At 38.5% G+C, this 18622-nt stretch overlaps 1 protein-coding gene across 8 annotated transcripts in view; it reads right to left on the bottom strand.

Annotated features, from left to right (window-relative positions):
- Positions 1-18622, bottom strand: part of NAALADL2 (N-acetylated alpha-linked acidic dipeptidase like 2) — a 1495786-nt gene that overhangs the window by 115995 nt on the left and 1361169 nt on the right. The gene's annotated exons all lie outside the window — the stretch shown is intronic.

Here is an 18622-nt window from a genome sequence, read left to right as displayed (position 1 = left end):
GTGATATTTAATATTTACCTGGGCTTAACAAATGTCCCTACATCTCTTTTAACCCTGAAGCTGGCACATAGGGAAATTTGACTGTGTTGATGTTATTAATGCACTATGAAATTTTGTTAATGAATGAAAACATTGTCTTGTGAAACTACACCGGGGAAATGAGCACACTAATTTGAGACAATAAAGAACATATAAAAGAAGCAACCTACAAGGAGAATGTGATGTTAAATATTCAAATCTACACATTTAACAAGGGTCAAATTCCATTTAATATTTAAAAGTTATATTTCCCAGTTGTTTGCACAATTTGTATCATAATGAAAGTACAGCTTGAGGAAATGTATTTCTTAGGAACAGGAAAGGAAAATACCTTTGAGATCCCTTTATTTCTTTGAGATATTTTTCTCCCAATGTAACAACCACTTCTCCCCTAATGTCTCAAGTATTGTGCAGCATTTTATCCTCAGTATATGATCACAAACATCCTAGGAAACTGCCTACTTTGACTATGCTGTTAGCTATTCAGGAAAAAAAGCATTATATACAATACGTTGATATGAATCCTGTTTCTACCCCACTCCACCCCTTAAAACCAATGTTTGGAAATAAATTATTTGTAAAAGGAATGTTTAAAGAAGATTAAGAGGCATTATGGTCTCTTTTCTCCAATTTGCATTGGAGGATAGAAACTATGGAACAGACATGTTTTGTTTACATTTTTGGAATCTGAAAACCACACATTACAGAAGATTAAAATAAAAGAATTGGAAGAGAGGAGAAAGGCAACTTCTTCTTGTGCTGCTGGAGAAAGCTGTTTTGTTTTGGGTCTTTTCAGTCATTTGGCAGCTAGAACAACTGGAATATAAACCAGCCACCTTGCTATGTCTCAAAAAGAAGCTGGCAACAAATACTGGGACTTCCAAGGCACCTGACCCACCATGGAATTCTTCAGGTAAACAGGCTTTATTTGCATCTTCAATCACATGAAGGAGATTTGTACATGCTGTGCCATGCAGTGAGCAGAGACAAACCATACCCTTTTTGTGGATTCTGGAACTCATTTTCATTCAGGCATGACAATGTAACTTTCCTTTACATTTAAATAAGGCTCCTTTCTTTTCAAAGTGCTTTATATACATTTTGTTATCTCATTTAATTATCTTGCCAAGCCTAGAGGCAGAATCAGTTCAGATCAGTTCAGTTGGTCAGTGTATCCAACTCTTTATGACGCTATGGACTGTAGCATGCCAGACTTCCCAGTCCATCACCAGCACCCGGAGCTTGCTCAAACTCATGTCCATCAAGTTGGTGATGCCATCTAACCATCTCATCCTCTGTCATCCCCTTCTCCTTATGCCTTCAATCTGTCCCAGCATCAGGGTCTTTTCAAATGAGTCAGTTCTTCACATCAGGTGGCCTAAATTATTGGAACTTCAGCTTCAGCATCAGGCCTTCCAATGAATATTCAGAACTGATATCATTTAGGATTGACTGGTCGATCTCCTTGCTGTCCAAGGGACTCTCAAGAGTCCTCTCCAACTCCACAGCTCAAAAGCACCAATACTTTGAGGCTGAACTTTCTTTTTGCTGCAATTCTCTAATCCATACATGACTACTGGAAAAACCATAGCTTTGAATATGTGGACTTTTGTTGGCAAAGTAATGTCTCTGCTTTTCAATATGCTGTCTAGGTTTATCTTAGCTGTTTTCTCCAAGGAGCAAGTGTCTTTTAATTTCATGGCTGCAGTCATCATCTGCAGTGATTTTGGGGGCCAAGAAAATAAAGTCTGTCACTGGTTCCAATTTTTCCCCATCTATTTGCCATGAAGTGATGGAACCAGATGCCATGATCTTGGTTTTTTTGAATGTTTAGTTTTAAGTCAATTTTTTTCACTCTTCTCTTTCACTTTCATCAAAAGGCTCTTAAGTTCCTCTTAGTTTTCTGCCATGAGGGTGGCATAATTGTCATATCTGAGGTTATTGATATTTCTCCTGGCAATCTTGATTCCATCTTGTGCTTGATCCAATCCGGCATTTCACATGAAGTACTCTCGATATAAATTAAATAAACAAGGTGACAATATACAGCCTTGATATCCTCCTTTCCCAATTTTGAACTAGTCCATGGTTCCATGTCCAATTCTAACCATTGATTTCTGACCTGCATACAGATTTCTCAGGAGGCAGGTAAGGTGGTCTGTTCTGTATTCCCATTTCTTTAAGAATTTTCCACATTTTGTTGTGATCCACACAGTCAAAGGCTTGAGCATAGTCAATGAAGCAGAAGTAGATGTTTTTCTGGAATTCTCTTGCTGATCCAACAGATGTTGGCAATTTGATCTCTGGTTCCTCTGCCTTTTCTAAGTCCAGCTTGAATATCTGGAAGTTCTTGGTTCACATACTGTTGAAACTTAGCTTGGGAAATTTTGAGCATCACTTTGGTAGCATGTGCGATGAGTACAACTGTGCCATAGTTTGAACCTTCTTTGGCATTACTCTTCTTTGGGATTGGAATGAAAAGTGACCATTTCTAGTCCTGTAGCCACTGCTGAGTTTTCCAAATTTTCTCTCATATTGAGTGCAGCACTTTAACAGAATCATCTTTTAGGATTTGAAATAGCTCAACTGGAATTCCATCACCTCCACTAGCTTTGTTCCTAGTGATGCTTCCTAACGTCAACTTGATTCTGCACTCCAAGACGTCTGGCTCTAGGTGAGTGATCACACCATCATGGTTATATGGGTATATTTAAGATCTTTTTTTTTGCATAGTTCTGTGGATTCTTGCCACCTCTTCTTTATGTCTTCTGTTTCTGTTAGGTCCATACCATTCCTGTCCTTTATTATGCCCATCTTTGCATGAAAAGTTCCCTTGGTATCTCTAATTTTCTTGAAGAGCTCTCTAGTCTTTCCCATTCTATTGCTTTCCTCTATTTCTTTGCAACTGATCACTTAGGAAGTGTTTCTTATTGCTCCTAGCTATTCCTTGGAACTCTGCATTCAGATAGATATATTTTTCCTTTTCTCCTTTACCTTTCACTTCTCTTCTTTCCTCAGCTATTTGTCAGACCTTCTCAGATAGTGGAGGAATTAATCCTATATTGAAAACATTGAGTATAAGCCTTACTAGGTTTCAGTTAAGATAGTAACATAGGAGGTTCCTGAACTCCCCTCCTCCCACAGATACATTGAGTCTACAGCTATACATGAAACAATTCCCTATGGAAAAGTAAAATCCAGAAATTAGATGAAATGACCCTGGCACATTGGGGGAACAACAATAAAAAAACACATTGAAATGAATAACAAAGCCTAAGACATGCTCTTGCTATAAACTCCACCCCATCACAGTGATATACAATAGGAAAGGAACTCAGAAGTCTCAATTTCTCCATGAAGAGAGAAATGTTAAGACCCAACATCTAAAGGCTCAACTTTTAAGACTTCCAAGCAAGGGACAAAATATCAAGCCCTGAAAGACAAAAGGCTTCTGTCCACATAGCATACAACACTACAGCCAACAAAGAAATGGTACCTAATGGACTCAAGAGGACTCACTGCAGTTCCCCACCTCAGGCTCAGTACAGAGGAAAAATGCCCATCATCCAGCCTTTACCTGAAGAGGTCTTATTGAATACTTTAAAAGTTGCTGCCTGCAGGTCACATCTCTAATTTAGCCCTAGGGACACAACTCAATCATCAGTGGAGAACAGGGAAGCCAATTGAAAGAGATACCCATCTGAATGCAGAGTTCCAGAGAATAGCAAGGAGAGATAAGAAAACCTTTTTAAGTGAACAGTGCAAGTAAATACAATACTATGAAGGAAAAAAAAAAACAACAACACAAACAATAGATTGGGAAAGACTAGAGATCTCTTCAAGAAAATTAGAGATATCAAGGGAACATTTCCTGCAATGATAGGCACAATAAAGGACAGAAAGAGCATGAACCTAACAGAAGCAAAAGATATTAAGAAAAGTTGGCAAGAATACACAGAAGAACTATACAAAAAAGATCTTAATGACCCAGATAACCACAATGATGTGATCACTCACCTGGAACCAGACATCCTAGCATGTGAAGTCAAGTGTGCTTGGGAATCATCACTACGAACAAAGCTAGAGGAAGTGACAAAATACCAACTGAGCAATTTCAAATCCTAAAAGATGATGCTGTGGAAGTGCTGCACTCAGTATGCCAGCAAATTTGGAAAACTCAGCAGTGACTACAGGACTAGAAAAGGTAAGTTTCCATTACAATCCCAAAGAAGGGTAATGCCAGAGAAGGTTCAAACCACTGCACCATTGCAATCATCTCACACTCTAGCAAGGTAGTGCTCGACATCCTTCTAGCTAGGCTTCAGAAGTACGTGAACCTAGAACTTCCAGATATGCAAGCTGGATTTAGAAAAGGCAGAGGAACCAGAGATCAAATTCCCAACATCCATCGGCTCAGACAAGAAGCAAGAAAACTCCAGAAAAAATATTTATTTCTGCTTCATTGACTACGCTAAAGCCTTTGACTGTGTAGATCACAGCAAACTGTGGAAAATTCTTAGAGATGGGAATACCAGACCACCATACCTGCCTCCTGTGAAATCTGTATGCAGGTCAAGAAGCAACAGTTAGAACCAGACATGAACAATGGACAGATTCAAAATTGGGAAAGGATTATTTTAAGGGCTGTATATTGTCACCCTGACTATTTAACTTATACGCAGAGTACATCATGCAAAATGCTGGACTGGATGATGCTCAAGCTGGAATCAAGATTGCTGGACAAATATCAACAACCACAGACATGCAGATGATACAACCTTTATGGCAGAAAGCAAAAAGGAAATTAAAGAGCCTCTTGAAGGAGGTGAAAGAGGAGTGTGAACAAGTTGGCTTAAGACTCAACATTCAAAAAACCAAGATCATGGCATCTGATCCCATCACTTCATGGCAACTAGATGGGGAAACAGTGGAAATAGTGGCTGACTTTATTTTCTTGGGCTCCAAAATCACTGTGGACTGTGACTACAGTCATGAAATTAAAAGACACTTGCTCCTTGGAAGAAAAACAATGATAAACCTAGACAGCATGTTTAAAAACAGAGTCATTTCTTTTCTGACAAAGGTCTGTATAGTCAAAGCTATGGCTTTTCCACTAGTCATGTATGGATGTGAGTCCTGGACAATAAAAAAGGCTGAACACTGAATTGTTGCCTTTGAACTGTGGTGTTGGAGAAGACTTGAGAGTCCCTTGGACTGCAAGGATATCAAACCTGTCAATGCCAAAGGAGATTAACCCTGAATATTCACTGGAAGGACTTACACTGAAACTGAAGCTCCAATACTTTGCCACCTTATGCAAAGAACTGACTCATTGGAAAAGACACTGATACTGGGAAAGATTGAGGGCAGGAGGAAAGGGGACCACAGGAGATGAGATAATTGGATGGCATCACCGACTCAATGGACATGAGTTTGAGCAAAGTCTGGAGATGGTGAAGGACAGGGAAGCCTGGCAAGCTGCAGTCCATGGAGTCACAAAGAATTTGACATGACTGAGTGACTGAACAACAACAATAGATTGCATCTCAGCATCCTCCCTGTAGTCCTCCCAAACCACTGAGACCTCTCTAGAAGCAGCTTCTGGACACACATCTGGCACCATGGCTTTTGCAACTGCCACTCAGGGGACACACCCCTCAATTATTTAGCTGTTACCAGCTGGACTTGCATTTATAGGTCTCACAGGACTGAAACAAATAGAGAAACACTTTTAACTGTGCTCAGCACAGAAGAAGACTGAAATGTCCATCACTTAGTTTTTCCCTGGAAGAGGTTTATTTGCAAAATCTTCAGTCTGAGAGTCTGACTTCTAATTAGCCTGCATCTAGGTGTTGACTGAGATCTTCCTGTCTGGGACACTAACAAGTATTAGCATATCCTCAACTACTGGAAGTCACTTTAAGAAGAAAAGGAAAGAAAAAAAGCAAGAAGCTTGGACAATCACAAAGGTTGAGATACAACCAAGACATAAAGCTGGGCTAGATGATAAGTTTTATGTCCTACATGAGACCATTCCTTAAGAATAAGAGTGGCTGTTTTATCTGATGCACAGAAACCAACAGAGTCAAAGAAAATGAAGAAACAAAAAAAGAAGTTCCAAAAAAAGAACAAGATAAAACTTTATTTACAGACTTTATGGAAATGAAGATAAGTGATTTGCTTGAGAAGCATTCAAAGTAATACCATAAATTTCCTCACCAAAGTCAGGAGAACAGTACATTAACATAATGATAATTTCAATAAAGAGAGAGAAAATATAAGGAAATCCAAAGAGTAATCACAGAACTGAAGAATACAATAACTGAACAGAAAAACTCAGTAGAGGGTTCAGCAGAAAACTAGATGAAGAGGAGCAAAGAATCAATGAACTTGGAGACAGAACAGTGGAATCCATCCAATTAGAGGACCAAAAAGGAAAACAAAAATAATGAAAAAGAGTTAAAAATAGTTTAAGGACATATGGGATACCACCAAACACATTAATATTTGCTTTATATAAGTCCTGAAGAAGAATAAAGTGAGAAAGGCTGATTCAAAGAAATAATGGCTATACCTGAAAGTAACACAATATTATAAATCAACTATACTTCAACTAAACAAACAAAAAACAAATAGAAATAGAATTAGATCACTTAAAAAAAAAAAAAGAAAAGGTAAAAGAAAAAAAAAATATGAAAGAGAAAAAGGAAAAAGAAAGAAAAGAGAAAGAGAAAATTTCCCTCTCCTGGGGAAGGAAACAGACATCTAGATCTACAAATCCTAGGTAGTTCCAAGTGAGATGAATCCAAATAGACCTACATTGAAACACATCAAAATTAAATTGCAGATTTAAAGACAAGGTGTAGCGGGGTTCTCTATCCTAATTTTAACAATAAATATATTGTTCAGGTCAAAACTCCATAAGGAAACATTGGACTGAGACTACACATTGGGCAAGATGTACCTAATACACATTTGTAGAACATTCTGTCCAACAGCAATAGAATATCATTTCTTTTCAAGTGCACATGAAACATGTTCCAAGATAGATCATATGTTAGGTCACAAAACAAATCTTAATGAATTAGAAAAGACTGAAATCCTATTCAGCAACTTTTTCAGCCACAAAGATATGAAACTGGAATTCAATGACATGAAGAAAACTGAGAAATTCACAAATATGTCATGATTTGGGATGGTGAAGCATCTCATTGACTCAGTCAACTAAGGTCTGTGATATCAGCAACTGTGTGATCCTTGACAGCAAGAGCTGTGTGTGTGTGCATGTGTGTGTGTGTTTGGGGGTGGGGGTGGGGGTTCCTTAGTAGCTGCAAGGACTATTGGTATCTCAGCAACAAAAGACCAGGGTGGTCGCAAGAGCTAAAATCTGTGGTGTATATATGCTCAAATGCAGAGCTGGCTGCAGGTGTCTGCATGATGGCAAGGACTAGCTACAGGCACACCCACATTGGCAAGGGCCTACAGCAGTGGCTAGGGGCAACTCTGGGTGAATGAGCAGCAGCAGGACTCACGTGGTTATAAAGACTAGTTGCAGTCTTGTGCACCATAGTGGGGGTCAGTGACAGAAAGTCTAAGTCATGGTATGCATGTTTGATGATAGGGGCTACTTAAAAGACAGATAGTGATACAGATCTGGGTTAGGAGTCAGGACTGGCTTCCAGTACAGGAGCAGCAGTGGGGTCCTTGGTTGTCAGCATGTACCATATGGCTGCAGGGGCCAGCCATGGGTGGGTACATGACAGTGGAGAATGATCCTGGGAGTTCGGGCCAGTGGCGTGTGAGTTCATGGCTACACAGGGGCTAGCTGCTTACATGAGTGAAGGGGCAGGCCAGTGACAGGAGTTGGGGTCAGCCCATTGGACAGTGCCCTGAAAGGCTGGGGAAGCTGGTCACTCACTCTGTTCTCTATTTTCATACCAAAAAAAAAACTCTCTCTGGCCAGGAAGTTGTCTGTTGGCTCTGAACAGTGCTGGTCTGGTGGACGGAATGATACTGTACAGACAAAATGTGTTATTTGTGTGTGGTTATTCTCAGGTTATTTTGCTCTGCTATGCACTAAACCTTCTTAAGTAGACTCCTGAGGTTTCCCAGAGCTATTTTCATTCTTGCATTGAATTGTCTACTTGTTGTCTTTGTGGGAAGATCGAGGTTGGTGTCTCCTACTCTGCCGTCTTCTTGACAGCATTCCCCTGAACTCTCTGACACTCCATTATAAATGAGTTCACAGGCACACCATCTGCCTCAAGATCCCCATGTCCTTCTTTCTTCACTCCAGATTGTCCTACATCTGACCAGAGATTAAAAGAAGAATACATTAGACTGAAAAGAAAATTATGGAAGTAAAAGTGTTCAAAAAAATAAAAAGGTTGTACTAAGAAATGAGTTAATGAACACCATGTTGCAAAAGTTTTCCCGTCTTATTAAATACTATTGACATCTCTATAGTTAGTGGTTTCATTGATGTTAGGCAAGATTAGGTTGTTGAAAGAAAATAATTACTCATGGAGCCTTCTCTTAGATTGTGTTGTGTTAGTTGCTCAGTCGTGTCTGACTCTTTGAGACCCCATAGACTATAACCCACCAGGCTCATCTGTCCATGGGATTCTCTGGCAAGAATGCTGGAGTGGGTTGCCATTTCCTTCTCCATCTCTTAGATTATAAAGGTAATAATGGAAAATAAGTTATCCTGATAAAAATTTCTCCTTCAGCTTGAAATAGTTTTGGTTGTATTTTAAGGTTCAAAACAGTGTTTTTAAAACTTAATAAAGGAAAATACATGTATACATACACCTTCTTTTTTCTTAAACTTTGTAAATAACAAACAGTTGCCTTGTTGGAAGGTATGTTTATAGTTTCTGACTTTGTCACAAATCTTTCCTTTACTCATCAGTCTAGAAAGACAGACAAAGATATTTATTTACTGAACTCTAAATATATAGACTAGGGTCATTCTCCCCCTAACTCTACTCACGTATTGTATCTCATAGACCAGTATGATAACTGCATTGACAGTAAATATTTTAAATGAATTTACTACTTAATACATGAATAGTGCAATTAGACATAAATAGGTTCACTAAAATAATTACCATAGAATACCATGGTTTCATAATGTAATTTCTTCTTAGTTATAAGCAGAGATACTCAGTAAATGTGTGGTTTGTTCCATTTATATAATTTTCAATTAAAGTAACCATAGCTTATACTTCATCCCTAAATCATTAGTTAAACTATCATTGTGAGATTGGTTTTATGTCTTCAATCAGACTTAGAATGTAGTATCGCCACACTCTGAAAAGGAATGCTGTGAAATAATCCTAACACCTGTTTTACAGGTTAGTGTGAGAAAGAAATTGAGAGAGACTGGGTTGTTATGACATGGTGTGACATAATATGACAAACAGTAGATGAAACATGAACCACCCCACTACTAGTTATTGAACCTTTATTGTGCAATCATTTCTGTGCTATGAAGGAGGAAAGAGGAATGTAAGACAGTTTTTCCCCTTAAAACTTACTTTACTGTTAGAGACAAGTCTTACCACTTTCACAAAATGTGAAAAAAGAAATTAACAATATAAAATTATCACACATGAATCTCTTTTTCTCTAGAAAACACCATTTTCTACTCCACTTTTTAAAATTTTATTTATCTTTTTATTAAAGGATAATTGCAATAGAGAATTTCATTGTTTTCTGTCAAACCTCAACATGAATCAGCCATAGATATGCATATAACCCCTCCCTTTTGAACCTATACCACCCTGAATGTGCCAGATCTCATCTACTCCACTTTTAAGACACCATAGGCTTATTCCCTATGTATATTTGTGGGGTTCAAGCATCTTGAGTGTAAATGGGGAAAGATATTCCAGACAAGGGGAATAAAATGGGCAAAAACCCCTGGGGTAGAAAGAAGCATAGACTTTTTACAGAAGCGTGAAACAATCAGCATGAATGAAGTGGAGTTCTTGGTTAGTGGGAAGGAAGTTTGTAAATGGGATGGAATGGAGAGTTTGAAAACGCTAAAACTCAACCAAGGCATATGGTCACAATTCAGTGATCTGAAGGGAATCCTCCCCGCTTCCCTCCTCTTTTGAAGCAGAGGCATCATCTGATCAATTACGTCCTGCTGAGCATTTTCATAGAGCAATTTTGTGCTGCATGATGCCCTTCAGGCTGCTATGTTCAACTGAAGCGACATGACTTATTTATATCCCTTTCTAATATAATGCAAAGTCCCCCTATTTAGCAATGAATGCCCTGTGGATAAAAAACTTCAGGGCAGATGGCCATAGGCAAGGGGACTCAGAGGGTCTCCCTGGAGATAAGCAGAACTTCCCAGTCCCCAGAACTCCTTCCTAGGCCTGGGATGTCAACAGGGGAGAGGAAGCAAAGACATACTCTTGATACACCCAGCAAGTTTAACTAACAAAAGGGGAAATTAAATAGTATTGTTAAATTACCATTTATGTTTAGGGATAAGATGGCAAGAGTGACGTCAACATTTTAGGAATCATTGAATAGAAATGGATGGGAATGGGTGAATTTAATTCAGATGACCATTATATCAACCACTGTGGGCAAGAAACCCTTAGAAAGAATGGATCGGTCCTCATAGTCAACAAAAGAGTCCGAAATACAGTACTTGGGTGCAATCTCAGAAATGACAAAATGATCTCTGTTCAGTTCCAGGGCAAACCTTTCAACATCACAGTAATTCAAGTCTATGCCACAATCACTAATGCGGAAAGAGCTGAAGTTGAATGGTTCTACAAAGACCTACAAGACCTCCTGTAACTAACAGCAAAAAAAGATGTCCTTTTCAACATGGGGGACTGGAATGCAAAAGTAGGAAGTCAAGAGATATCTGAAGTAACAGTCAAGTTTGGCATTGGAGTATAAAATGAAGCAGGGCAAAGGCTAACAGTGTTGCCAAGCTAATGCACTAGTCATAGCAAACACCTTCTTCCAACAAAACAAGGGATGACTCTATACCTGGATGTCACCAGAGGGTCAATGATGGTATCAGATTGATTATATTCTTTGTAGCCAAAGATGGAGAAGCTCTCTACAATCAGCAAAAACAAGACTGGGAGCTGACTGTGGCTCAGATCATGAACTCCTTACTGCAAAATTCAGCCTTAAATTGAACAAAGCAGGGAAAAGCACTAGGAGATTCAGGTGTAACCTAAATCAAATCCATTAGGATTATACAGTGGAGGTGACAAATAGATTCAAGGGACTACATCTTGTAGACAGAGTGCCTGAAGAACTAGGGACAGATGTTCCTACCATTGTACAGAAGGTGGTGACTAAAAACATTCCCAAGAAAAAGAAGTGCAAGAGGCAAAGTGATTATTTAAGGAGGCCTTACAAATTGCTGAGAAAATAAGCAAAAGGCAAAGGAGAAAGTGATAGTTACGCTCAACCCAACAGTTCCAGAGAATAGGAGAGATAAGAAAGCCTTCCTAAGTGAACAGTGCAAATAAATAGAGGGAAACAATAAAATGGGAAAGACTAAAGATCTCCTTAAGAAAATTGAAGATAACAAGGGAATATTTCATGCAAAGATGGGCACAATAAAGGACGGAAAAAGTATGAACATAAGAAGCAGAAGATATTGAGAAGAGGTGACAAGAATACATGGAAGAACTGTACAAAAACTATATCTGGATGGCCACAATGCTGTGAACACTCACCTAGAGTCAGACATCCTGGAGTCTGAAATCAAGTGAGCCTTAGGAAGCATCACTACAAACTAAGCTAGTGGAGGTGATGGAATTCCAGCTGAGCTATTTCAAACCCTAAAAGATGATGCTGTTAAAGTGCTGTACTCAATACACCAGCAAATTTGGAAAACTCAGCAGTGGCCACAGGGCTAGAAAGGTCAGTTTTCATTGCAATCGCAAAGAAGGGCAATGCCAAAGGATGTTCCAACTACCGCACAATTATACTCATTTCACATACTAGCAAGATAATGCTCAAAATCCTTCCAGCTAAGCTTCAACAGTACATGAACTGAGAACTTCCAGATGTTCTAGTTGGATTTAGAAAAGGCAGAGGAACCAGAGATTAAATTGCCAACATCTGTTGGATCATAGAAAAAACAAGGGAATTCCAGAAAAATATCTACTTCTGCTTCAATGACTATGCTAAAGCCTTTGACTGTGTGAATCACAACAAACTGTGGAAGATTCTTAAAGAGATGGGAATACCAGACCACCTTACCTGCCTCCCGAGAAACGTGTATTCTGGTCAAAAAGCAACAGTTAGAACCAGATGTGGAACAACAGGCTGGCTCCAAATTGTGAAAGGAGTACATCAAGGCTGTATTGTCCCCTGCTTATTTAACTTATACACAGAGTACATTACGTGAAATGCCAGGGTGGATGATGCTGAAGCTGGAATCAAGATTGCTGGAGAAAATATAAATAACCTCATGTAGGTAGATGATACCACTTTAATGGCAGAAAGTGGAAAGTAACTAAAGAACCTCTTGATGAAAGTGAAAGAAGAGAGTGAAAAAGTGGGCTTAAAACTCAACATTCAGAAAACTAAGATCATGGCATCCTATCCTATCATTTCATGACCAATGCTGCTGCTGCTAGGTCGCTTCAGTAGTGTCTGACTCTGTGCGACCCCATAGACGGCAGCCCACCAGGCTCCCCCATCCCTGAGATTCTCCAGGCAAGAACACTGGAGTGGGTTGCCATTTCCTTCTCCAATGCATGAAATTGAAAAGTGAAAGTGAAGTCACTCAGTTGTGTCCGACTCTTAGCGACCCCATGGACCGCAGCCTACCAGGCTCCTCCGTCCATGGGATTTTCCAGGCAAGAGTACTGGAGTGGGGTGCCATTGCCTTCTCCGTCATGACCAATAGATGCGGACAAAATGGAAACAGTGACAGACTTTATTTTCTTGGGCTCCAACATCACTGTAGACAATGACTATAGTCATGAAATTAAATGATGCTTGCTCCTTGGAAGAAAAGCTATGGCAAATCTAGACAGCACATTAAAAAACAGAGACATCACTTTGCCAACAAAGGTCCATATAGTCAAAGCTGTGGTTTTCTCAGTAGTCATGTAGAGATGTGAGAGTTGGACCATAAAGAATGCTGAGCACCAAAGAATTGATGCTTTTGAACTGTGGTACTGAAGAAGACACCTGTGAGTCCCTTTTACTGTAAGGCGATCAAACCAGTCAATCTTAAAGGAAATCAACCCTGAATGTTCATTGGAAGGTCTGAATCTGAAACTCCAATACTTTGCCCACCTGATGCAAAGAGCCGACTCATTAGAAAAGATCCTGATGCTGGGAAAGATTGAAGGCAGGAGAAGAAGGGGACAACAGAAGATGAGATGCTTGTATGCCATCACTGATTCAATGGATATGAGTTTAAGCAAACTCCAGGAGATAGTGAAGGATAGGGAGCCTGGTGTGCTGCCATCTACGGGTTTGCAGAGTCTGACATTTCTGTGCAACTGAACAACAACAAAATTGAGGGGTGCATCAAAAAGGATAAAAGCTGATCTCTAAACTCCATCCCAGATGTACCCAGGATAGTTCACAGATATGCTACAAAAATAACCACAGTGACTTTTCCAACTCTTATTTTGTCTCTTAAATTGATAAAGTGATAAAGGTGTGTATTTGTGTGTGTGTGTGTGTGTGTGTGTATTTACAAACACACACTAACCACTTATAAATGCCAGGATATTAAAGAACCAAGAAGGTCACCTCTTCTGGCAAGAAACTACTTGGCGTGGAATACAAACTCCCTGATTCTATCCTCTTTTCTTGCCTCTGCTCCTGATGGAAGCCCATCTCCTCTGTGTTCGCAGTCTAAATTCTGACCATGCAAGTCTATATGAACCTTACTTTGCCTTCTCCCAGAAGGCTTGACATAAGATTTGAGTGCAAGTAGTTCACTGAGAGGTGAAGGTAACTGAATGAGGGGACACAAGAAAGAGAAGATGGTCAATAGAAGGCATATGATCAAGTCACCTACCATTTTGGTTGACCAGAGCTTAACTTTGTTGGAGTAAACCTGAGAGCCAGTCTAAGATAGATTCCTCAGAATTTCTCTTAAAAAATTAAGAGTAAGGGAAGTACTTTCCTGGGGACCCAGTGGCTAAGATTCTGCACTCCTAATGCAGGGGGTACTGGTTTGATCGCTGGTTGGGGAACTAAAGATCCTGCATCCGCATGGCAGAGCCAAAAATATAAAATAAAATAAAAATAAATAATAGTTTTACAAAAGAGTAAAGGAGCTGAGTATTGATTCCTCAGCTCTCATCAGTCATTGGATGAGGGTAGCTTCATGGAGATGTTAGATCTTTAACTGTCTGAACTGTTGTCTGTGGTTGAAGAAAGACTTAAGCAAAGAAACAGAAATCTATTGCTAAAATAGAATGCTTGCTTCCTATTCCCAGAACACAAAAGTATCTGATATAATTTTTGTCAATGGTAAGTTATCTTTACTCTTTTAGTGATTGTTACCAACCATTTCTTATTAAACTGTAGCAGAGAAAACACATCTACAGATTATATTGGAAAGAACCAAGACATTGGCATTTTTAATGATTACTTTTTAGTGCATTTGGTCATGTTTTGACTCTATAATTCAGCTGTATTTTATGTTAGTCATGTTGCTCTTAGAGAGGACCACTGTATGTTGATATGTCTTAAATCATTGAAGAAAAGACACTTTAAGATACCAACTTTTATTTTATACGGGGTGGCAAAGAGTCAGACATGACTGAGTGACTTAACTGAACTGATGCTTGGTAGCAATTTGAAGAGAACTATATGTGGTGACTGACAAATTAAAATTTAATTTTCTTTATTATATTCACTAATAACTAACTTCAACACAATATTAATAATAATAATAGCAGGTAACTTTCATGAGTTATTGCTATATGTCAGGCTTTATTCTAAATATTTACATGAATTAATTTAATTCTCACAATAGCCTTATTCTATTTTACAGATGAGAAAACAGAGACACTGCTCAATTAAATAACTTTCCCAAGGCCACCTGGGTAGAAATTCTGAGATTTGAGGCCAAATATTCTGGCTGCAGAATGTGGACTCTTCCATTAAATTACATTTTTTTTACTTCTTTCCAAATCCCTCTGAACTTGGAGATATTCAACAAACTAACAAATCAGGAATGCCAGTGGCCACTAAGCTAACATTTACCAAACCTGAATATGTGATTCTAAGAAATCATCAAGGACTGATTACACCCATCAGGCATACTTAAAATCAAGACCACAAGTAGTTCTATCAGAAATTGTAACTTTTGACACTTGTCAATTCTCAGGCTTTCCTGAACCTAGAGAAATGGATGCAGAGATTTATGAAATGAAAAAAGAAAATCTAAGATGTTCTTAGCAAATTATTTTCTCATTTTCCTTACAATAAATAGCATTGATTAGGTAACAATCAAAGCAGCTAGAAGAGCATGGGTAATAAACACGGAGGATCAGGTTGTACACATAACAACTGGTATTTTTTTAAGGAGACTGTAAATTATTATTTCTCCAACTTTGATTTCTTTGAGAGAGGTTCTTAGAACGAAGTTAGTTTAAAACTAATGTGTGTGCACGTGCCAAGTCACTTCAGTCCTGTTTGACTCTTTGTGACCCTAGTGACTCTTTGTGTCCTTGGGATTCTCCAAGCAAGAATACTGGAGTACGTTGCCATGCCCTCCTCTAGGGAATCTTCCCAACCGAGGGATTGAATCCATGTCTCTTATATCTCCTGTATTGGCAAGTGGGTTCTTTACCACTAGGGCCATCTCAAAAGCCCAAAGCTAACATGAACATTTACCAAATGGTTATCAGTAATCACCCATCCACCCATATTTATACAGCTTGAGGACATTTATAGTATCAAAATCAATATATACTGGGCATTGCTAATATGTCAGAGACTGTGTTAGCTGCTGGAGATTTGCAGGCTTTTCTCATGAAAGGAAATATATATTGACTATAGTATTTAATAGTAAAATGTTATGTGATGCTATGAAAAAATATTTAGGGATGCTAATGCATCTGAGGGAATCAGGAAATGCTTCCTTGAGAAAATTTCTTCTCTGAGAAAGGCACTGTGCTGGACTGTATATCCTATAGGAGAAATCAGAAGCAGATTTGATGCAAAGCATGTGCTCTAACATCAGTTTACACAGAGTTGCTTAGTTGCATTTTACAAATATTCACCATAATAATAAAATTAAAAAGTTAAAAATATATTTTATTATTTACCTTACATATATTTCATGAAATTTTCTTTGAAAGAAAAATTCATGGCTTTCAGTAGTCAAAGCTAGCTACCCTCCCTCATCTCTCCTCATATCTCTAACACAACAGAAATCAAGTTCTATTGTTGTAGATACTACTAACAACTCTGGTGTGGCAAACAGGGAGGGGTTGTTTATTTTTAAAAGTGTAATTGTATGTTTATTAAATCATGAACTTTGCAAATTATCTGAAGTCATTAATCATGGAAAGAAAGATTAGAGAATTGATTTAGCAGAGTTTGTACTAATGCAAAAGAAACATACATCAAATATACATAATACAATAAGATGGAGACCAAAGATTTCCTACTTATAGCTTATTTTTAGAGACTGAATTTTCAGAGCATAATGCTGGAAATCTGCACATGCAAAACAATGTGGTTTTAGTTTGCACTTTAAGAACTTAATAAAACAGTGCTTCCAGTAAAGGATAAAGACAATATTTCTTCCTAATACCCAATCATTAAAGAAAGGACATGTTGGTGATAATGGTTTCAATTTCATATAAAGTCAATTATTTAGTTAATAGATTAACATTATCATTTTGGCATAAATTATTAAAAATTTCCTCTTATATGTCCTAATTAAAAACCCAGCAAAAAATAAACTATTCTACTCTAGATTTGGACATCGAGTAAAATTTTATTTTTGTAATAATATTTTAAAAACATTATTCTACTTTTTTTTACAAAAATACCAACATAGGGATACAATGACATCATATTTCTATAATATAGTGTCAGTAAGGGCAATAGACAAACACAGAGATATGAGAATGAAAAAATAAACTTTTCTTTTGAACTTTCCCTGGTGGCTCACACAGTGAAGAGTCTGCCTGCAGGGCCAGAGACCCAGGTTCAGTCCCTGGCTTGGGATGATCCCCTGGAGAAGGAAATGGCAAACCACTCCAGCATTCTTGCCTGGAAAATCCCATGGACAGAGGAGCCTGGCAAACTACAGCCCATAGGGTCGCAAAGAGTCAGATACAACTGAGCAACTTCGCTTGTCTTTCTTTCAAACTTGCTGTTTCTACTTAGAGATGCTTTGAATGATGGCCAAAATATTTATATGTGACCCTTACTATATGCAAGTATATTATTAAAGCAGTTTATTTTCTGGCTATAAATGCAATAAATGTTGTAGACTACAAACTACCAAGTGAGACTTGACTTTGTAAAAATAGTGAAAGAAACAGGACAGAGTTAAATCCTTTGATTTGAGATTATATGCAGGACAAGTTTCTTATACCAACTTTCTCTGACCTAGACGTTATTATTCAGTTGAATCCAAATATAAATATATGTAAATATGAGCTTGCACAAAGAGAACACATAGTCTAGCTCTAGAATATCCATGATTTTTCTTTCTTTACATGTTGCTCAGTGATAGACAGGGCTCTTATAGCTCCTTGATTTGCAAATATCCCAGGATGTCCTCTAGACATGTCCTCTAGATGTTCTGTTCATCCCAGAACAACACAGAACAACATTTCAAGAATTTTTTAATATTATTTTTAACAGGTGATATTGAGGCAGGAGGTAGAAGTCCCGCTTCCCAGGGTAAAGTGATTGGAGATTCATTCCCTGTGGACCGAGACTCCAAGACGAGAATAACAGGGCAATTAAGAGAGCAGGCTGGGCTCTGCCCAGACCACATATTTCTTATTTTTGAAGTCAGGAGACCTGCTCAACCACATATGCACAGAAGGCTCCTTGGAAGTCAAAGGGGAGTGACATTTAGAGGTGCTCTACCCATAGCCCTCTTTGATAGAATCCATCTTGGCTAAGAGATGCATTTGCACACACGGGAGGACCCTGAGATATACCAAATATGGACTATGAACAAGGCAAATCAAAATGACTGGCCAAAGGAATCCCAAAAGAAATGGCCCTTAAAATTAATTCCAACTGCCACGAGGGTATGACTCAGCACCTCTCTCTTCCTGAGTCTGCCTGTGTGTCTGTCCACATGCACTGTGCTCCTTTTCCCTCCTAATAAATACTTGTTTCACCACTTTCCATCATTGTGGGAATTCTTTTCTGCAAAGCCAAAAAGCCAGGGCCTTGTCACTGACCACTGGTCTGGTGGCTAGGACTTGCTGCTTTCACTGCCGTGACCTGGCCTCAGTCTCTGGCTGAAAACCCAAGCCCCACTTCAAGCCATTGCAGACTGAGGCCACCCAGGATCAATATGATCTTTAATTTTATAATTAACTTTAGAACACTTCATCTTAGAGATATTTATTTTGTA

The sequence above is a fragment of the Cervus elaphus genome, chromosome 19 (assembly GCF_910594005.1).
Source record: "Cervus elaphus chromosome 19, mCerEla1.1, whole genome shotgun sequence".
Lineage (NCBI taxonomy): Eukaryota > Metazoa > Chordata > Mammalia > Artiodactyla > Cervidae > Cervus > Cervus elaphus.
This window is presented reverse-complemented; position numbering and strand designations above follow the sequence as displayed.